Here is a 23,751-nt window from a genome sequence, read left to right as displayed (position 1 = left end):
ATGGTGAAATAGACAAGGCCGCTTCTTCGTGAAACCCTTGTGGGTGCATCCCTCTGTGGACTCATGCAGCCGTTACCCTCCGTGGGTTGAAGTCTCCAATAGTGTGGACGCACGATAGCACCACCTATCGGAACTACGCCAAAAATCGTCATGTCAACCTTTGCATTTGATCTTCCTAACTTACCATCTACATTACATTTGCATGTCCTTACTTTCCACTGCTATACTCTAAGATATGCATGTGTAGAATGAACTTGACTAGTCATAATTGCTAAAACTATCCCACAACTAAAATTGGGAAAAGGATAAGTTTTTATCTTGTCAAGTTGCCTAATCACTCCGCCTCCCCTCTAGACATACTTTTTATCCTACAAGTGGTATCAGAGCTTTGGTCACAATTCCATTGGTTTCACAACCAAGGAGAGTATGGCATTTAGTGAGGGAAATTACCACTATAGAGGTCCATATTTTGATGGTAGAAACTTTGCTAGTTGGAAGCATAAGATGAATATGCATATTCATGGTCATAATCCTGTCGTTCGTGCTATTGTTCGTGTTGGTGTGCAAGGTGGTTTCTTTGGAGAAGTAAAAGAACCGGATCGTGATGCGACAGTGGAATAATTGAAGATTTTGCAATACAATGCTCAACTTTGTGACATCATGTTCAACTGCTTGTGCCCCAAAGAATTACTCAAAATAAGCCGCGTTGAGAATGCAAATGAAATTAGGGATACTTTGATTGATATGCACGAAGGTACTGATTTTGTCAGGGAATCTAAGTTGGAATTGCTTCAAAGTCATCTTGACAAGTTCAAGATGAAGGATGGTGAAGGAGTCACTGAGATGTACTCTAGTTTAGCTCTCGTCACAAATGAGATTGTCGGCTTAGGAAGTTAAGAGATGACTGACAAATTTATCATCAAAAATATACTTAGAGTCTTGGATGGAAGATACAACATCGTGTGCACATTAATTCAAATGATTCCAAACTACAAGGATATCAAGCCAATTGAAGTCATTGGAAGGATTGTTGCACATGAAATGTCACTCAAGGACAAAGATGAGTTGCACAACAAGACAAGCGGTGCTTACAAAGCTTCAAGTGATACTCCCGCTACTTCGAATGACAACTTTGTTACCAATGAAGAGATCAGCCTCATGGTCAGAAAATTGAACAAGTTATACAAAGTAAAGGCAAGTAGAGAAGCTGAAGCTCAAGATATGATGAGAAGCGTTCATCTATTCATGGCCAAAACAGCTACAACTGTGGAAATCCCGGAAACTATTCCAATGAGTGCTCGGCTCTCCACAAAAGAAGAGAAAAGTCACCTAGAAGATGAAGGTCAAGAGATGAGTCACCTTGTAGAGAGTGAAGGATTAGACAAGATCATTATGAACGAATACACTCTCGGAGAGGAAAATCGGAGAGGAAGGAAAAGTACACCAAAAGCAGCTCAAGAAGAAGACATCAAACTCACGTTGGTGAATGGGTTTCTCGCACCGAATCTGACAACCAATGTGAGAGAAGCTATCACTCCAACTCCGACTATAGTTAAGATGAAGGTGTTGCCGGTCTTGCACTCGTTTCGTCCAACTCCTATGACTTATTTGATTCACCAAATGAAGGGATTGCAAACTTCTTCATGGAAAAAGGCCCCAAGGTATCACAACCCGAGTACTTTGACTTTGATAGTGATGAGGATGAATTCGTAGGAGAAGATGAATTTCTCCTTGATAAGACTAGTGATAACATTTAAAATGAACTTGAAAACAATCATGTTAGACATGAGAAATCGAAAGATGATGATAAGGAAGATATTGAACGACTAACTAAACAATTAAACACTCTTAATTAGCTCATGAAACTACTCTAGAAGATCATACACTACAGGAATCACCTTCTTTGCCGTCTGCCATCACAGATGGCAAAGACAAAATCCCGGATGGCAAAGACAAAACAACAGACGGCAAAGAATCTCACAGCTGGCAAAATTTCTGCGTCAGCCTACGACGGCATAGGACCTTCTTTGTCGTCTGTCCCCCCAAAGCGGACGACAAAGCTCTTTGCCGTCAGCTTTCCTTAGGAGCAGTCGGCAAAGTGCTCGAGACGGCAGTCGACAGGCGTTGCCTCCGTTAGGGGTTAACAAAGGCTTTGCCGTCTGCCTCCCCCTTAATCTTTGTCGTCTGCCTCCCCCTTTATCTTTGTCGTCTACCTCCTCCTCCCTCCCTCCACTCTTTGCCGTCTGCCTCCCCCTTTATATTTATCATCTGCCTCCTCCTCCCCCCTCCACTCTTTGTCGTCTGCCTCCTCCTCCCCCCTCCTCTGTGCCCTATTCTTTGTCGTCTGCCCACCCTGGAGGCAGACGGCAAAGAACCTATATAGACACCCAGGATGCACAGCTGGGTGCCATGTGGCACCTTTGCCATCTGCAAGCTGATGGCACAGGTCTTTGCCATCAGCTGGCAGACGGCAAAGAGCCCATATAGTACCTGTTGTTTTTGTTTTATATTATTTTACAACACACATATATATATATATTTGACATCACATTTATATAATTCACCACACATATATGATATATAGTTCACCACACATATACTTGCCAACACATATATATAATTCACCACACATATATGATATACATATAAATCAATGTACATCCCCATATATCGAATGAACCAACATACACAGTATTGCACTGTTTATCCATATATACATATACATATAGTTCGACATTGTTCATCAACTCAAATGAAAACAAGATGATATACATATAAAGTTCATCCATCGGCATTGTTCAACTCTATGAATGCCAGCTTCCATGCATGTAGTATATCCTATCTGCAAAAATGTGAATAAGAAAGTTAGAAGAAGAACAAAATATGAAGTTTTTCAGCTAATTATGTCATTTTTAGCGGAAAACAAGCTAAGAATATAATATTCATGAGCTAACCAAGGTTCTTATGCCATTTTTAGCTTATTATGGCATTTTGGAGCTAAATGGGTTAACTAAAGCAAGGATAATATGAAAGAGGAGAAGAAAGAGGAGGAGGAGGAGAAGAAGCAGAAATCAAGAAGTATGAGGAGAAGGAGGAGAAGGACTAGAAGGTCCTTCGCCCTCTCCTCCTCCTCCTCCTCCTCCTCCTCCTTCTCCTTCTCTTCTTCTTCTTCTTCTTCTTCTTCTTTCTTTTCATTTTGCCTATTTCTTCTCCTCTTCTCCTCTTGTTGGAGCTAAATTACCTAACTATGTCTTTTTGGAGCTAAATTGGCTAATTATCCCATTTTAGAAGAAAACAAGCTAAGTATATAATATTCATGAGCTAACGAAGGTTCTTATGCCATTTTGAGCTTATTATGGTATTTTGGAGCTAAATGGGCTAATTATGTCATTGTTGGGGAAATTAAAGCAAGGATAATATGAAAGAGGAGAAGAAAGAGGAGGAGGAGGAGAAGAAGAAGAAATCAAGAAGAAGTAGGAGAAGGAGGAGGAGAAGGACTAGAAGGTCCTTGGCCTTCTCCTTCTCCTCCTCCTCCTCCTCCTTCTCCTTCTTCTCTTCTTCTTCTTCTTCTTCTTCTGCTTCTTTTTCTTTGTTTTCATTTTGCCTATTTCTTCTCCTCTTCTCCTCTTGTTGGAGCTAAATGACCTAATTATTTATTTTTGGAGCTAAATGGGCTAATTATCCCATTTTAGAGGAAACCAAGCTAAGTATATAATATTCATGAGCTAACCAAGGTTATTATGCCATTTTGAGCTTATTATGGTATTTTGGAGCTAAATGGGCTAACTATGTCATTGTTGGGGAAATTAAAGCAAGGATAATATGAAAGAGGAGAAGAAAGAGGAGAAGGAGAAGAAGAAGAAGAAATCAAGAAGAAGGAGGAGAAGGAGGAGAAGGAGGAGGAGGAGAAGACTAGAAGGTCCTTGGCCTTCTCCTTCTCCTCCTCCTCCTCCTCCTCCTCCTCCTTCTTCTTCTCTTCTTCTTCTTCTTCTTCTTCTTCTTTCTTTTCATTTTGCCTATTTCTTCTCCTCTTCTCCTCTTGTTCTAGCTAAATTACCTAATTATGTCTTTTTGGAGCTAAATGGGCTAATTATCCCATTTTAGAGGAAAACAAGCTAAGTATATAATATTCATGAGCTAACCAAGGTTCTTATGCCATTTTGAGCTTATTATGGCATTTTGGAGCTAAACGGGCTAATTATGTCATTGTTGGGGAAATTAAAGCAAGGATAATATGACAGAGGAGAAGAAAGAGGAGGAGGAGGAGAAGAAGAAGAAATCAAGAAGAAGGAGGAGAAGGAGGAGAAGGAGGAGGAGGAGAAGGACTAGAAGGTCCTTGGCCTTCACCTCCTTCTCCTCCTCCTCCTCCTCCTTCTCGTCCTTCTCCTTCTTCTCTTCTTCTTCTTCTTCTTCTTCTTTCTTTTAATTTTTCCTATTTCTTCTCCTCTTCTTGGAGCTAAATTACCTAATTATGTCTTTTTGGAGCTAAATGGGCTAATTATCTCATTTTAGAGGAAAACAAGCTAAGTATATAATATTCATGAGCTAACCAAGGTTCTTATGCCCTTTTGAGGTTATTATGGCATTTTGGAGCTAAATGGGCTAATTATGTCTTTTTGGGGAAATTAAAGAAAGGATAATATGAAAGAGAAGAAGTGAAACTTACCGTAGTGGTCATCAAGGAGGAGAAACACCACGGTTACTCGCGACGGCTTCGTTTGGAGACGGTTGCCCTGGAGAAGGGTCGTGCGATGCCGCTCGGGAGTTATTCTGCAGAAAATATATTTTGCAATGTCTCAGTTAGCATGATGACACTCAATTATTAATACTAGTTTATAATGAAACTCACCGTGCCAATCGAAGAGAAGACGAGCATCGGCGGAGGGACTTGACCGCTCTTCTCGCACACACCCTGAAGAGTGGGTCGTATTAGTTAGTAATGAAACACACATTACACACATGATTTTTCTAATGTGAAAAAAAAAACATACCACAAAAAGCTCGTATAGGGCCCGTTGACCCGCCTCATTCCGGGCCCTCTCCTCCTCAATCAATCGTGCCGTGGTCTGGTCCCTCTCATCAAGAGCAGCCTGAAGAGCAGCCTGGCTTGCCAATCTCTCTATCTCAAGAGCAGCCTGGTTTGCCGCTCTCTCTTTCTGAAGAGCAGCCTGAAACACCATTCCTCATTACCACAGTAATGATCTATGGTGACACACATAATGTAATGGATGAAAGTGTTCTTAGTCCATACAACTAACCTCAATGGCAAGTTTGACTGGCCGTGGACGACGCGTTATCTGAGGACAGCTGCTCGACTGGCACGCCTTGATCTCCGGAAGAGTGAGTGGACAACGTATTATCCCATCTCCAATGGCTATCGAGCCATGGGGCCTCCCGCCACCAGATATCATCACCAGCTCTGGATCCAAAGGTTTCTGGCTAGGGTTAAAGTCATCCCCTTTCGTACCCTTCCCCGTGTCCCTGTATGCCACGAGCTTCTGGTCGGATGATATGTTGGTGAAGTTATTGGGATCATCCAGGTCAGACTCAGAGAATGCCTTTGCCTTCTTGTACGAGGCAATATGGGCCATGCCATAAAGGTCGTACAAGTGTGGCATCTCCGTCTTATTGTGATGCGCCTAAAAGAGAGGAACAAAATATTAGCATCAAGAATGAATTGCATGAACCATGAAGCAAATCACATACCCAGTTTCGTCCAAACTGAAGTAAGTTGGCGCTGCCTTGATGATGTGGCACACCAACCATTTGGCTACGCCGATCCTTCGCATTCTCGTGGATGGCTCGCCAGCTGCCTGTGCACCACTCATCAACCAACGCCTCAAAACAATCCATCTTATCCGCACACCATCTTGGGGGCACCTATTTATTAGAAAGAATTTTCAGTGCTACGCCTATGAATGAAATCAAGAAAACTACGTAGAAGGACTTAAGAATAGGTAATTACCTTCATGTATATCTCCTTCTTCAGAAACTTTCCGCGGCAATCCTTCTTCTGCTTCTTAATACCACGTGTGGCGTAGTAATCTGGAATAGCCTGCGGCCGAGCCTCGTGGCGCAAGTTCTGTAGTAACCGCCTACACTCGGCCTCGAGAACCCTGGCCGCCTCCTCCTCATATCCATCCTCACACCTATAGAAGGTCTGCAATCAAACGTGAAAACACCGATTAGTACAATAATTAGCTATATTGTTAATTTTAGATTCTGTAAAAGGATAATTTACCCAAAAGCTCTTGATCACCATCTCGGTCCTCGTGTGGCACAAGACACCATCTATAATCTCCTCCGGCGGGGCCTGCGCAGCCTAGTAGTGCTCCCAGGAAAATCCTAGTGTAGGAACCTGACCCTCACCAGGCAACGTGACAAACCCCGGGAAATTTGTCCGGCAAAGCACAACAAGGACGGAGTTCGGCCTGCGGACTCCAAGAGGGTGTACCCATCCCCTGCAGTATGATAAGGTCAACGCATTAGATATTTGAACAAACTTGAAGGCAAAAGCTAAAAAAAGAGTGAATGTACTTACCTATCTCCTTGAGGTTTAATCACCGGCCTCTGCTCGCGGGTAGCCGGCGCGACCGAGAGACGTGTACTACCACGCTTGTACACGGTGGCCCCGTCCACCTGCACATCGCCCTCACTATCTGTAAGCTCATCCCCGCCATCCCCACCCCCTGGGCCACCCAGACCCTTGGTCCAATACGGCAACTTGGTACGATCCGGCCAGGTCTCCCATCCGGGCCTCTCCACGTCGGGTGAAGCCTCCGGAACCGTAGTCTCCTCCGGCTGCTCCGGGGCCGAATGCACCTCGACCCGAGGCGGCTCCTGGACCGGAGTCTCATGGGACGAATGCCCGTCAACAACAGGCTCCTGGAACGGAGTCCCCGTAGCCTCCTCCGCAAACGGGTCGACCATACTAGTCCTATGCTCGGGTGAATGAGCTGGCGGTGGTGGCGAGGACGGCTCAACAGTCCTCCTGGATCTTCCGCGGCCACCACCTCTCCCTGTACCCTTCCCCTTCTTCCCTACCCGACCAGCACCTCTCCTAGTGGGCAATGCCGCCGACGAAGAAGAACCCATGGGTGGTGTCGACAGACTGTCTACCAAGGCTCTACAGAGAGATAGGGGTGGAAGAGAAGTACCACCCCTCGTGTGGGGCGCCTGGGAAGAACCCGTCGAGCGATCTGGACCAACGCCCACCATCTTTCCACACCTGGTGACCTGCCATGATAAAGATTAAAAGAAATTAGTACAACATAAAAAATTGAATAACTAACATGAATAATAATATGTACATGAATAATAAAGATTAAAATATATATAATTTAAGTTGTGAATCTTACAAACTAATAATAATCATCAATAAATGCATCATCATCATCACTATCATGCATGTCTTCATGAATGACGTGCCCACGGGGTTCAACGGCGTGAAGTTGTGAAAGGCCTTCCTTTAATCGTTGAAGCATTGACAGGTCATCTGCATCAGTAACCTCTACGAGTTCCAGGTCCTCTGGTTCCGGCTCATGGCTGGAGTGAGATTCATTGTCGCTATCTACTTCCATGTTCTTAGGTGAAGCACGGCGGTTCTTGAAATGTTTCTTGGAAAGACGTTATTCTTGGAAGAATTCTCCATCATATGTGTTAGGGTTAATGTGAGGTTCATAATCCTGTTCATTTGGGAGAGGTGGTCTGACATGTGGCGGCACTTCATAAACAACATACCAACCTTCGAGATTCTTATCCGTTTGGCATGCCCACGGTAGATAGAAAACTTGGGTCGCCTGTTGAGCCGTAATATAGACATCGGGAACATCTAAATAGGTGTTTGGATTGATTTCGACAAGTTCCATAAGTTCATGAGTCCTTCTAGTCTTTTTTGGCTGGAACCAATAACATTTTAAGACTACGACGTTCGGTGGGTTTTCACCATAGAATTGAAGTTCATAAATTGCTTCAACTCTTCCATAATACTCGATAACACCTTCGCCGATAGCAGAGACACCACAATTTGTAGATTTCCGGTCGGGCATAGATAGCTCTTTGCCAAAGGTACGAAAGAGATACCCGTTGATGTTGTATTTCTCAAATGAACGGACCTTATAGTCAAAACCATTAGCGACTTGTCTCAATTCGCGTCCATAGACTCTGAATTAGCCTACAAGTTTAATATGAAACGGTTGTTGCATTAGCCGCAAGTTAGACCAAGAATGAAATGGTCCATTACTGATAATTACCGTTTGTTTGAACCAAGAGATGAAACCGGGATAGCCGCCTCCTGTCTTTGACAGAAGCTCATACTCTTCGACGGAATCATCTTCGATCACCGCTCCATCCGAGAATTTGACGACATAACGGCTGTTTGAAATATCCGGGAATAAGAGCAGTTCAAATGAATTAGAAGTTACGGGAAAATGTGTCGAGAACTCACTCGATGTACGGCCGCACTTCTGTTAGGTAGTTGAAGATATACAACGAAATGTTCCGCCATTCTTCGACATCCAACGTTATTGGTTTCGAACCACCGGCTGGTGCGAGCTTCCCTTTGAATAGGCTGAGGTTGGACCCACCTTTTTTAGGGTCTGCATCATTGTGCCGAGGCTTCGGATTATGCAAATGATGATTTTTGGCTTCTTAGTGTGCTGTCACAAAGTTTGCCACCTCCTTAGTAATGAATGCCTCAGCCATCGATGCTTCAATTCTATGCTTATTTTTACATTTAGCTCGAAGGGTCTTCTGCATCCTCTCAGTTCCATAGCACCAACGATCTTGCACGGGCCCACCCAATCTTGCCTCGGTCGGTAGATGTAAAATCAAATGTTGCATTGGATTAAAGAAGCCCGGTGGAAAGATATTCTCTAACTTGCACAACAACTCCGGTGCAAACTCCTCCATGTCTTCTACCACGCCAGGCGACAATTCTTTCGCACAAAGAACACGGAAGAAATAGCTCAGCTCCACCAGCACTAGCCATTCATCCTCAGGAATAAAGCCACGTAACATCACCGGCATTACCCGCTCTAGCCATATGTGCCAATCATGACTCTTGAGACCAAAGATTTTTAATTTTTCAAGACTCGCTCCCCTCTTTAGATTCGCTGCATACCCATCGGGGAACATCAAGTGCATTTTGACCCACAAGATAATTTCCCTCATAGCTGGCCTTCCAAGATTGAACCAGGCCTTTGGCTTCGACCACTTCTGCTTTCCTTTGCCTTCTCGCATGTTTTGTAACGGTCTATGACATAGTGTCTCTTGATCGACTCTAGCCTTAATATTATCCTTTGTCTTCCCATCTATGTCGAACAATGTACCAAAAATAGCCTCTCCGATATTCTTTTCAGTGTGCATCATGTCGATAATGTGTGGAAGAAGGAGGTCTTTCAAGTAAGGCAGATCCCAGAAGCATGGCTTGTGAGTCCAGGCGTGCTTTGAAATATACCCCTTGAAATACCCTGGACGCTCTGGATCAGGCACGAGGGCATTTAACTGATCCAGGATCTGTTGGCCTGTGAACGCAGGTGGTGCCAAGTTTTTGACAACTTTACCTTTCGTAAAGTTCTTCTTGTCTTTTCTGAACTGATGGTCAGGATCCAGGAACTGTCTACGCAAGTCAGAGCAAGAATACTTCCGACCCTCCAGCAACCAATGAAACTGAAGAGCTGCCTTGCATTGGGGGCACGGGAACCTTCCATGCACACACCATCCAGAGAATAGCGCATTCGCTGGCAAGTCATGCATAGAGTACATGTACCACACATGCATTTTGACGTTTTCTTTTCTAGTGGCATCGTATGTCTTGACTCCATTATCCCAAGCTTCTTCCAATTCATCCTTAAGCGGTTGCAGGTACACATTCATATTCTTCCCCGGATAATTGGGTCCTCGAATTATCAACGTCAGAAATATGTTCTTTCTTTGCATAATCTGCCAGGGGGGAGATTGAGTGGAATGACAAATACAGGCCAACAACTGTATTGGTTGCCGTCATGCCGAAGGGATTAAAACCATCCGCGGCGGCGCAGACTCGAGGATTCCTTGGATCTGCAACTTTATCCTGATGCAATCCATCGAAATGTTTCCACGCTTCCCCATCTGATGTGTATACCATCATCTTATTCCCATCCGCATCTAGTTCGGTTCTTTTGCCCAATTTGTGCCATGTCATCTGTCTGGCTGTCTCTTCGACCATGAAAAGACGTTGAAGTCTTGGTATGATTGGCATATACCGAAGAACACTAACTGCGATTTTGGTGTGCCTCTTCTCACCCATACCGTTGTCTACCACAAGATACCTGCAAGACTCGCAATTGGGACAATAGTCCAAGTGTGCATACTCCTTCCTAAATAAGACACATCCTTTCTCACATGCATCTATCTTCTCATAGGGAATCTTAAGTACACGAAGTATTTTGTCCGACTGGTACAGGTTTGCAGGCATGACATGGCCTTTGGGTAGGAAACGTCCAAATAGTGTCATCATCGCGTAGTAGCATTCTCTTCCCAAGTTGAACTGAGCCTTCAGAGCCATTACTTGTGCAATTGCATCCAGCTGACAGAGCTCAGTGTGCTCATGGAGAGGATGTTTTGAAGACTCCAACATTTCATAAAAGGCCTTTGTAGATTCCTCCATCTCATCTTCCGAATCCCGAGCATCATCAAAGTCTTGCACCATGTCTTCGATCCCGGTACCATGCTCGTCCGTGCGACGACGGACCACCTCAGCTCTTGTGCATTGTATAGACTCACCATGAAATGTCCACACCGTATAATTAGGCTTAAAACCCCTCCTTTGCATGTGTTTAATCATTACAGCCTCTGTCGTCTTTTTATAGTTGTCGCATCCAGGACAGGGGCAATAGTTTCTTTCCTGGCCATTTGCGAATGCGGCTTTCACAAATTCCTTTGTTTTTACAAACCATTCTTTCGTCATCTCTTTCTGACTAGGGTGACCGGTATACATCCACGCACGATCACTCATCTTGCATAGCTACTAAAGACAGAAGAAATATATTTATATATAATTTAGCATTTATATTCATCGGTTAATCAGGTTAGCCATTTTTATTACGTCCAGGCAACGTACACGCTAATAGGTAAAGATAGGTCCTAATCCCACCCGAGTATGTGTAGACTAGGTTCGTTTTCCCATGCTCTTCTCTGGATCCAACGCAAAATTTCGGCAGCACCTCCCCGCTGTTCTCCTGATACACGTTTCCTCAATAAACAGAGAGGATGTGTATCCGGAGAACAACAGGGAGGCACTGACGAAATTCCGCATTGGATCCAGAGCACAGCATACGGGAAAACGAACCCAATCTACACATACTCGGGCTGTCCATGGATAATGTTGGACAATTCGAAAGGATGGCGGTTATAAATATGCAAAGACATGCATATTTATAGATGTCCCCCTTTCGAACGGGAGATGCATACTGGTCACACATACTCATGATTGAAGAAACCTATATATAGATAGCAAGTTTCATCGGCACGAAGACCGGGACAGAGCAAATTAAGGGGGTAGGAGGAGAAGTCATTTGTGCTCACCAACAAACGTAGGGGCGGAGCTCGTCCAACGCACGTGGAGGTCGTCGAACAACTGCACATTGAAATTCACCCGATCAACACAAATATGATGTTTTTATAAGATAATCCAAAAATATGTGACCTAACTCTTATTTTCTTTTTTCTTTTTCCTCTTATTCTTCTTCTTCTTCTTCTTATTCTTATTTTCTTTTTTCTTTTTTCCTCTTATTCCTCTTCTCCTTCTTCTTCTTTTCTTCTCTTCTTCTTCTTCTTCTTCTTCTTCTTTTTTTCTTTTTTCTTTTTTCCTCTTATTCTTCTTCTCCTTCTTCTTCTTTTCTTCTTGTCTTCTTCTTCTTCTTCTTCTTTTTCTTCTTATTCTTCTTCTTCTTCTTATTCTTATTTTCTTTTTTCCTCTTATTCTTCTTCTCCTTCTTCTTGTTTTCTTCTTCTCTTCTTCTTCTTCTTCTTCTTCTTCTTATTCTTATTCTTATTATTATTTTCTTTTTTCCTCTTATTCTTCTCTTCCTCTCCTATTTTTCTTCTTCTTCTTCTTCTTCTTATTTCTTCTCCTTCCCTTCCTTTTCCTTCTTCTTCTTTTCCTTCTTCTTCTTATTTTTTTCTTCACCTTTCTCCTCCTTCTTCTTCTTCTTTCTCCTTCTTCTTCTTCTCCTTCTTCTTTCTTCTCCTTCCCTTCCTTTTCCTTCTCCTTCTTCTTCTTCTTCTTCTTCTTCTTCTTCTTCTTCTTCTTCTTCTTCTTCTTCTTCTTCTTCTTCTCCTTCCCTTCCTTTTCCTTCTTCTTCTTCTTCTTCTTCTTCTTCTTTCTTCTCCTTCCCTTCCTTTTCCTTTTAACCCCCCTGTTCGTGTGCCACCACAACATAAGCCCCCCTGTTTGCCTGGCTCCATTTTAACCCCCTAGTTGTGCTAATGATGTTGATAATGGCCACCTTTGAGTTGATTAGCTCTACATTAAGCAAATAATAGCACATACTAGTCTAATTATTTTCTGAAATGACAAAACTGCCCTCCCTCATCTAGTATAAGTCACACGAGCTGGGCAGAAGCTGCTCCCGTTCTCTGCTCGTTCCCCTCCCTAACCTAGCCCCCCCAAGTGTTGCTGCGCCTCGATTCCGCCGCAGCTGCCCCAGCCGCCGCATCTGCCCCAGCCGCCCCATCTCCATTGCTGCTCCAAGGTAAGGAAAGCCTCTTCCCTTCCCTAGCCGCAACATTGCTGCTACACCAACAAAGTCTCCAACAAAAGGAAAGAAGAAGAAGATGACTCCAAAGAAGAAGAAATTAATTGAACTGTGAACTCGTTTGTGCTGCCATGAACTACTTTTGCTGCTGCTACACCAACAAAGTCTCCAGCAAAAGGAAAGAAGAAGAAGATGAGTCCAAAGAAGAAGAAATTAAGTGAACTGTGAACTAGTTTTTTCTATTGATGTACCCATTTGTTATTTATCCATTGACAAATCTGTTAAACATTGCAAAGGGGGGCATCAGCTACAGCATGGTGAAAACTGGGGGGTTAAAAGGGAGCCAGGCAAACAGGGGGGCTTATGTTGTGGTGGCGCACGAACAGGGGGGTGATAATCAATTCTCCCCTTCTTCTTTTCCTTCTTCTTCTTATTTTTTTCTTCTCCTTTCTCCTTCTTCTTCTTCTCCTTTCTCCTTCTTCTTCTTCTCCTTTCTCCTTCTTCTTCTTCTTCTTCTCCTTCTCCTTCTTCTTCTTCTCCTTTTCTCCTTTACTAAACAGGAAACTAACCTAACTAAATCTAAACTAAAATTGAACCTAAACTAAACTAATTTAACAACCTAACTAACTAGCCTAACTAACCTAATAAACTAAAAAACTAACCTAACTTATTTAACAGAAATAAAAATAAGGAAAAACAAAAAAAATGGGGGGACTCACCGGCGGGGCGACTGGGGCGTCGGGGCTGCGAGGAGGACGGGTGCGATGGGACAGTGGGGCGTCGCCGGGGGCAGTGCGGCGGCGGGGGGCAGTGGTGGCGGCGGGGCGGCTCTGGAGGCGACAGGGGCGGCAGCGCGACGGTGGTGGCAGCGGCAGCGGCAGCGGGGGCGAGGTGGGGAGAGAGAGAGGGGCGGCGGCGGGTGCGACAGGGGCGGCAGTGGGGGCGACAGGGGCGGCGGCACGACGGGGGCGGGGGCATGACGGTGGCGACGGCGGCTGTTAGAGAGAGAGGGGCGCGCGGGGTGGGGAGAGAGAGAGAGAGAGAGGGGCGCGCGGGGTGACCGTTACAGAGAGAGAGAGGGGCGGGGTGGGGGGAAGGAGCCGTTAACGGTGTTAGAGCATTGCCGTATGCCTCCGGACTCTTTGTCGTTCGCTAGCAGACGGCAAAGGTCCGACTCCAGTTTGACCTAGCCACCCCGCGGTCAGGTGGGCCTATCTATATCTTTGTCGTCCGCTAGCAGATGACAAAGATGTGACAGATGGCAAAAAGGCTTTATGCCATCAACCTGTGCTTTGCCGTCTCTTTTGCTGAAGCTTACAGCAAAGGCACTCTTTGCCATCAGCTAGCAGACGGCAAAGACTAGGCAGATGGCAAAAAACTGTTTTCCAGTAGTGATAGAGAGCTTGCAAGAACTCATGAGAAGCTACACTTCGAGAACCTAAATTTTGGGAAGAGCATGAGTTTCTAAAAGCGATCAATGATGATCTTCGAAAGAATAGTTCCTCTTATAGAGCCAAATCATTACTCTTGTCTACTTTTGTTCCGCCAGTTAAACCTAAGAACACTAGTAACAAAGGCAAGAAAGTTTCTTCATCTAGTAACAACAATGCTAAAGTTAGATCAAATGATGTTGTTGCTAGTAGCTCTCTTGATTCCACTAATGATTCTCTTAGCCAAGTCACACTTGAGCAAGAAAATGATTTATTGAAAGGAATTATAGAGAGACGTGTTTTCAGTAGTCTTGCCGGAAGTAAGCAATTCGAGGAAATAATGCGCAAGCAAGGGGGACATCGGAAGAAGCAAGGTGTTGGCTACTTCAATGCCAAAAGATATGAATGATAAGAAGGTCCATATCCCATCCCGAAGTTCGTTACTCAAGAGGAAAAGTATGATCCTACTCTTCCCAAGGGAACAAGCTCTCAAGATGACCTTCAACCATAAGATCACAAGCGCAAGGGAAAGCTTCAAGAGGAGATTGACTCATTTGAGGAAGAACCACAAGCCAAGGTAGAGTGGATTCCAAAGGACACCACTATCACTACCTCATCTTGTGCTACCACAACTCCAAGGATCCCCATCAAGTTGATGTGGGTCTCCAAGAGGGAGAACTAGAATGTTCTTGAGGGGTGACTCCGCCACTGAAATTTACTCTTATTCATTTTGGGAGGAACTATATTCAATCAACTCCAACCATATGCATTAGTTCAAGGAGTCACACATTCCATATAAGGTAAGCAAAGGACAAGGTAATTAATGCATCTTTGGACATCAACTCTCATGTACTTCATGCCATGTCAATAGATATTCTTGCATATGTTCCTTTTGCTTTGGGACTAACCCATGTAGGTGAGAAGGGTAAGAAACAACTAGGATTTCTCCCAACTCAAAGATGATCTTCATCAACAACGAGGATCCACCATTACTACACCTACTTGAAGTCTTCTACAAAATAAAACCAAGGTTAGTTTATCCCTCTTAGGGGGATTTCACATCTAGGTGGAGCTTTACTCTAACACTTGAGTATAAGCATTTCCTAAACTAAGTGAGCACATTAATGCTGTACGTAAAAGTGGTAACCCCACTTGTGCTTAATAGATGAGTATGACCTATGATCAAGTACTCTTACTTGCCTCCTATATTAATATACTCACATATAGATGACTTCATCGTCGCCAAAGTGCTTGATAGATGCTAGAATGTGTGTGCTTGTTCACCATGTTTTATTTGACATCTTATTGTGTGAGCATGTTGGTATGCATATTCTGCTCATTTGAGGATATCCAATTGTTGTTATTTGGCTTTCTATTTCATTTGGATAATTGGATATACAAGAATGCCTAAGTACCTCCCTCTAGCTATCTATGCTTCGTGGTCTCAAATTCCATTCATGCTACATCACAAAATTTGAGCAAGCACTTTAGGGACACTCTGTCTGAGGAGCACTTGGAGATCTGCCTCGACAAGGGCTGAATTCCAAAACCTCCCAAAGTACATCTCGGTGTGACCAACCTCATAATCTCGCTCCCACTGAAGCCTAGGGTTGATCAGGTTGTCTTATCTCGGTACGACCGAGTTGTTTTTTTCGGCCTCGCTGAGTTTCACTATCATTTGATAGTTGTGGAACTCGATGGCACCGAAAATTCCATCTTGGTGTCACCGACAGCTAGGAGATATATATATGTCACGGACCCGACGGTCGGAAAATCATTTCAAACATCACCTGTCGCACCTCCTCGCTGCCGCGCCCTAGTCCCCTAGACATTGCCTTGATTCTCTCAAGTGCCCTCACCATGAGAGTCTTCACCGTCGACGGGAATCTTCACCCCATGGCCGCTATAGTGGATCCATCACCAAACTAGGGTATGGATCCGCCCCCTTTATGCGCTCCAATTCTGATTCTTGCGCATGAAGGCTTTGATGAGTTCTGTCCACTTCTGCACTCATCGTATGCAGAAGAAAAAATTCGTAGGTTAGGGAACAATGGAATTTTTAGGGTTAGCCATCCACAAGATTGAATCTTGGTGTCAATGATTCAGAAAAGTCGGTCTTACAGATTTTATTTTAGGGCTACCAAGAATGGTCCCGGTGAAACCGAGTTCTCCTTTTTGGTGAAACCGAAAAGGGTGCCAAGTTTTTGTTAATGAGAACGTTGGTCTCGGTGGCTCCAATTTTTTGTCTCGGTGGAACCGAAATGTCTTTTTGCTGAATGTTAAACCTAACTTTTCAGAGTTTAAATTTTTCAAAACTTCTGATTTTTATGGTCATCCCTTATAACTCTTATATAGTTCTTCACAAGGTCTACTTGTGTGCTTAGCTGTTTGAAAGTATGTCAGGATCAGAGGATAGTCAGAACAACTTCAGTGAGCCGAGTGTTGAGATGGATTCATGCACTAGTCTTGAGAGGACACCTTGTGACCTAGGGAGACTGGCTCCCATAGCTTGCCCAAGGCAGCTACCAGGTCCAGAAGGAAGATCAATTCAGATGAACAAGATGTGGACTTTATCCCACATGAATCTATTCCCCAGAAGCAGAAAGAGAAGACCACAGTCAAGAAGACTATGAGGAAGGAATATGCCAAACATGCTCACATGAAAGCTCTAGAATCTAGGCTTGCAAATAAGCCAGGTCAGAAGAGAACCAGAGAGAGAATTGTCCATTTTGGAAGGCGAACATCAATGTATGAAAGCCCAACAGAACATGCTGATGATGAGGAGGAAATTCCAGCTGAGGTCCCACCTCCTAAGAAGAAAAAGCTGATGGTTGATGCTATGCCAAAGAAGCCTTATGCTCCCAAGAAATCTTTAGCTCCTAAGAAGTCTGTAGCTCCCAAGAGGTCTGGACATTCCTGCAGCAGAAAAGAACAAAGGCTCTGCATCCATAGAGTTTGTTGTAGAAGAGGAAGAGGATGCCCCGGTCTAATGAAGCCGAGAGCTCATCTGCCACTTCATAATGATGCTCACACAACTGCTGAGGACATGAAAAAGAGAAGAGATCAAGGACTGAGGAAGTGGAGATCAGTTGATCCATATTTTGTGAGAAGGAGAATTGCTATTGATCCCCGCTTTCACAAAGGAGCAACAATATTTCTATGAGACTGTGTTGCTTGATAAGAGTCCTACAGTCAGCGAGATGAGATATGTCGATTGGGAATATATCAAAGCCAATGAACATTATTTTCCCCATGTGAGAGAAAAGTTCACGCTAGTCGATATTGAAGATTTTGTTGGCACACAGATGACTGCATGGAATGATGAGATTATCATGCAATTCTATTCCACCGCTCATTTCTATTTTGATGGAAGGATTGTATGGATGAAAGAAGGTCATCGGTATGAGTCTACCGTGGATGAGTGGGACACTATCATTGGTGCTTCAAAGGCACAAGAAGGAGATCTGGATGTGTACTCAGAACCCAAGATGAATCATAACTCTATGGCAAACATGTACAAGCCAGTGCCTCATAAGTATGTGGAAACGCACAAGTTTGGATGTGTTTGTTTCTTGCAAGCACGGATACCTACTACAAACACCATTATGAGATACACCGTGATGCCCAAATCAGGAGATGATAAGATGATTAGAGGTTATTCCATCAACATGCTGCATCATCTAGACACCCACACCCGGTTCAGAGTGATGGACTTGATAGTTGAAACTGTCAGGAGGACTGCTGCAGATCAAATGAGATCCTGTGGATATGCTCCATATATTCAGATGCTCATGAATGCCAAGATTGGCAAGCATGCATATCTACCTGATCGTCCCCACCTACCACTTAAGATAGAGTTTGAAGATAATGAAGTTGTGATGGACCCCATCCATCCCAGCTTAGCTACAACTCGAGAGGCAACAGAGGCGGCAGAGGCAGAGGCTGCTAGTAGTGCTCCAGGTCCAACCCCACAACTCAGGACTAGATGAGCAAATGTCATTCTTAGTCAATACCATCCAAGGGATGGAGAAGAAAATTTCTGAGATCTTGCTAAACCAGAAGAGCCTCGAGAGAACCATGGAGACAAAATTCCATGACCTCAATGTTAAGGTAACGGAATTGGCTATCACTGTATAGCAGCTCCAGCATGAAGTTGATTATGTGCATATATCCCGCTCCAACAGTGGTGATGAAGAGTCGCCTTTTCCTACTACTACTCAGTTCACGACCCAGACTAGGTCAGAAGTTGTGCCAATTCCGGAAGAAAGACTAACTTCATCAGCTGAACCATGAGCACCTTCAGCTCCTACTCTTGCACCTCGAGTGTCTACACCTCCAGCTCCAGGGACATCTACAGAAGCCTTTGTCGATGCTCTCCTGTCCACTCCATCTTGACCTACTACATGAGATCGAGCCTAGAGATAGGATTAGTTCTAGATATTTGAACTTTTTGGTAACTTGTTGCCAAAGGGGGAGAAGTGTATAGATCAAATAGGCTTCCAGAGGGAGAGCTTTGTATTTATTTTCTCTAATTTGGTTTTCAAAACTTTTGGTCTTTGGTTGACTTTATCCGATTGGGAGAAGTGTTTGATCAGATATTGTGTTTGATTGCTGCTACCACGTTATTACCTTTTCAGCTATCTACTTGATGATCATTAACTTGCTTGCTTGGTGTTACGTGCATTACTATTCAATCATATCATTTATGTGCACCATCAAGTTGTATGTGACATGAAGAGTGACCCATGATCCTAATCGATTGTGCATTTGCATTCAAACGCAAATTTAAAATAATGCACAAATTTAGGGGGAGCTCTTGCTTTTCACATACTCCTCAAAGCTTCGATGCTAATCATTGATTATATGTTTTGTCAAAGCTTTGATCTATATGTTGTCATCAATTACCAAAAAGGGGGAGACTCAAAGCACAATTGCTCCCTAAGGTGGTTTTGATAATTGATCACAACATAGGCATCATTGGACTAATGAGCTTATCCGAGTATATTTCAGGAAAGTTCAAAGAAGCCTTGGATAAAGGATTGTGAGGAGAAACCCCTTGAGGAAGGAAGGAATAGGATTGGCTCAAGCTTCAAGCAAGAAGACTGTACATTTTACATTTGTGAGAAATCAGTTTGAGTCCATAGGAAAACCAATACTATTAAAAGTGGGTGAGGTATTATGACGAATTGGTTTCTCAAGTTCTTAGAAATAGCCACCAAAATACTCAGCCATTCTCCCACAAGATATCTATGTCCAAAGCTAAACAAGCAAAATTGGTGCCACCAATATTTTCCACTCGGCCCTATCGATTTTCACTACACGAATCCTTTGCCAAACCTAATCTCTCGGTACCACCAACTTTCATATCGGAGCCACCTAGATTCGGTGACCAACATTCCATTGAGAAAATTCCAAGAATAGGGATTTCAAAGATTGGAATCGGTCTTACTAAGATTTGGAAACTGGTCTATGTCATCATATCGGTACCACCGAGATTCATATATCGGTCTCATCAAGAATTCAAAAGTTTCCTCATTTAGTGCAACTGGGTACCACCGATATTCTTCTCGGTATCACCGAGTTGGCCAATAATGTTGTAATGGTTGGATTTTGGGGGATGCCAATATATACCCCTCCACCTCCTCTCATTCGGAGAGTAAGGACTAAGAAAACACACCAATTTGCCAGATCCATATTCCTGAGAGAGAGTCACCTACTCATGTGTTGAGATCAAGAGATTCCAATCCAACCATTTGAAACTTGATCTCTAGCCTCCCCAAGTTGTTTTCCACAAGATCAATATCTCCTACCCATGCAAAATCTGTGAGAGAGTTATTGAGTGTTGAGGAGACTATCTTTTGAAGCACAAGAGAAAGGACTTCATCGTTCTACCGCATCAATTACATTTTGGATGATGGTGCCTCCTATATTGGTTAGGTGTCGCTTAGGAGGCTCCCGCTTCGTGTTGTGGAGTTGAACCAAGAAGTTTGTAAGGGTAATGAGATCGCCTACTTCGTGAAGATCTACCATGAGTGAGGCTAGTCATGTGTGGACGTAAGCCATGGTGAAATAGACAAGGCCACTTCTTCATGGACCCCTTGTGGGTGGAGTCCTCCGTGGACTCTCGCAGCCGTTACCCTCTGCGGTTTGAAGTCTCCACTAACGTAGATGTATGATAGCACCACCTATTGGAACCATGCCAAAATTCGTCGTGTCAACCTTTGCATTTGATATTCCTACCTTACCTCTACATTACATTTGCATGTCCTCACTTTCCGTTGCTATACTCTTAGATATGCATATGTAGGATGAACTTAACTAGTCATAATTGGTAAAACTGGCCCACAACTAAAATTGGGAAAAGGCTAAGTTTTCATCTTATTAAGTAGTCTAATCACCTCCACCTCTAGACATACTTTCAATCCTACACTATGTTCTTGATCCGATCTTGCAAGTTATATGCACCTACAACGTGTTAGGATCCACATACCCCAAAGTGACAATAATTGGGATTCTTTCTGGTGATTAACGTAGTATGAGCAGTTCATGTATTCACTATGTGTTAATGCTTGTATCGGTTCTCTATTAAAAGGAGGCCTTAATATCCCTTAGTTTCTTAATGGATCACGCTGCCACGGGAGGGTTGGACAAAAGAAGTCATGCAGGTTCTTTTCCATAAGCGCGTATGACTATTTATGGAATACATGCCTACAGTATATCGATGAACAAGAGTTACTTCTCTGTCGCTCTAGGTTATGAGTGATACATGATGAATATCATCCAACAATATCACCGATCCAATGCCTACGAATTTTCCACATATTTTTCTTGCTAAGTTACTATTGTTGCTACTGTTGTTCCAACTTCTACAAAACTACTATCAATGTTACCTTTATTATTGCTATGGTTACCACTGCTATCAAAACTATCATATTACTGTGCTACTGATCAGTGTGCTGCAGATACTAAATCTCGAAGTGTGGTTGAATTAACAACTCAGCTGCTAATACCTGCAAATATTCTTTGGCTCCCCTTGTGTCAAATTTTTAAATTTGGGTTGAATACTCTATCCTCAAAAACTATTGTGATCCCATATACTTGTGGGTTATTAGTACACTGGACGAGGTCCGGGTGCCTTGGGACGTGGATCGGCCTTGATGTGCCCCCTCCTCAACGTGGCAACGTTTTGGCATGACGGTTTCAATCAGTCCTCTAATGACCTATTCCCTCGGCGGTGGTGGTGTGTATGTCTTGGATGCCGGGCCGGCGGCTGTGGATGATGAGTCTACACTGTTTGCTCTACGGTGGGCGGTGTGGCAACGGTGATGGAGTCTCCACTTTGCTACGTGGATAGCATGGGGAGGGTGTTGGGTGTCACTGGTATCGTCGTGGCTTGGGTGGTGGCGATCCCCTGGTCTAGATTTGGAGGCGTGATGTGGGCGACACGACCCCCCTCGCGGGGTGGGACAACATCCTTGAGTCCGCTGGTGGCACCGGTGTGGGTCCATGTGAAAGCTTTGCGCTTTGGCGTCGTCTTGAGGGTGTTGCTATGGGTCCCTTCACGATGCTAGGGTTTCGGGGTGAAAAACTTAGTTCGTCTTTCGGGTTCAATGGTGGTGGCGTTCAGCATCATCACCTCCTGAGGGCGTCATCGCGGAACCTCGGTCCCTCTTGGTGGCAATTGGACTACGATGTTGGGTTGGCCTCCTCCGTGGTGTATCGCGTCCTATTTTCTCTGGAGCGGGTTGGATCCGTTGATCTACTATCTTATAGACATGTCCCCGTGGTTCCCATTCTCGGTCCTTGTTGTCTCCTCGCAGGAGCGGTGCTCCAAGGCCCGAAGCGAGGTGGGTGTCTCTACGGTGAGACGACCCCTTCCGGAGCTGGTTCGTTGTGTTCGGGTCCTCACTGTATGGTGTTTTCTCATGGCGATACAGCTTCAATAGTCTTGGTTGTAGTGTGTTAGGGATGACATCTCCTATTTTCATTGTTGGGTGTTGTGCTAGTGGCATTTGTGCCACCCAGTCAGTGTTGTTTTATTTTTCTTTCGACTTTATAACGGTTTGACTGATTGTGCCTTCATATATAAAGAAGGGCGAAAGTCTGTTTCGAGATCCTTATTGAGAAGGTGAGAAGGCAGAAGTTATAGCTTTTTCAAGACTCTTCTCTCTTCGGTGAATTTATTAAGGAAAACGGCTCTCTCTTGCCGGCTTATAGTCCCATAGAATTTGCCGCGTGCTCTGCCGTTCGATCAAACATGGTCGTACAATATAATCCCCCTTTTATTTTCATGGAAACGTCCCATACGATCTATCTTACATGTCAAATCCACACGATGGAGTCGCAAACTACAACGGTGACAGGCGAACAATAGCGTTGCGTCATTTATGCAACATCGTCTTCGTCGCACAAAATTTCTGCAACATGACCTATATTGTAAAAGTCTCTTACGCAACATCACCTAATTGTTTATGTTAAAAAAATAAAGTGAACATTTTTTCGTGCAACACGAACTTTTCTGTAAAATTTTCTTTAACAAGACCTCCGTTGCAAAAAATTCAAATCAAGATCTTTATTGCAAAAAATTCTGCAACTATACATCTTTTGCAGTGATGGAAAGCGTCGCTCATCCACATGATAGGATCGCGACCCGCCTCATCTTTTAAAAAATCACACGTAGCACTCCTTTAATTATACTACTACTATTCTATCGGATTAACCATTAGGATTGACACATCATTGTGCAAATGTCTGTATAATGATGTGTCAATCCTAATGGTTAACGACATACTACAATTGTGGTCGTGGGGAGGAGGAGGAGGAGGACACCGAATACAAATCGTTCTCTCTTTTCCGTGCGGATCGATCATCGGTTTCTGTCTTGAAGGCCGATCTATCTAGGGAACACCAAATCTCATTGTTTATCTTCTTTGTACTACCATCAAGTCTGGCATGCAATGCACAGTGGGTGTCCATTTATTGGACATGCCGTGAAACAGACTTCATACACATACCAACTGCTTGCCCACAACAGAAGAACGCACGGCCCACGCTGTTGGAGTATCGAATCTTCTCCCTCCAACTACTCGATTCTGCAGCTTCCGCACTCCGGACAAAGGAGGCATGCCCTGATCATGGCGAAGTCATGGAAATATCAAAAGGAAACCAAATCTACAACGCTGGAGAAATTCTCCTCCGGTGGCTTATTATGACCTATCGAACTAAGGTCGTCACTCGCTGCAAGCAGTGGTAACATTCAGAGTTTGGGTGAGAAAGCATGTGACGAGATAATAGAGACACGATGAGAATTAGATCTAAGTCCTGTAACAGCCACGGCTAGGGCATGTCATTTGCATAAAATGAGATTCATTATTGAGATTACGCCCTTAAGATTGATCACATCAAAATAATACAACCATGCGCATAAAAAACTTGTACACAAGGCCTTGTATGGTGCCTTTTATTTTTTCTCTCTACCTTCTTTTGCTTCTCATGTTGTTACAACTTACGTCAATATAGATAAACACGCACACACCAATTGACTAGTGTTCTTGAATCCAAACCGGACTCAGATCTACATTGGA

Source organism: Hordeum vulgare, chromosome 7H, assembly GCF_904849725.1.
Source record: "Hordeum vulgare subsp. vulgare chromosome 7H, MorexV3_pseudomolecules_assembly, whole genome shotgun sequence".
Lineage (NCBI taxonomy): Eukaryota > Viridiplantae > Streptophyta > Magnoliopsida > Poales > Poaceae > Hordeum > Hordeum vulgare.
Note: the sequence above shows the minus strand (reverse complement) of the source record.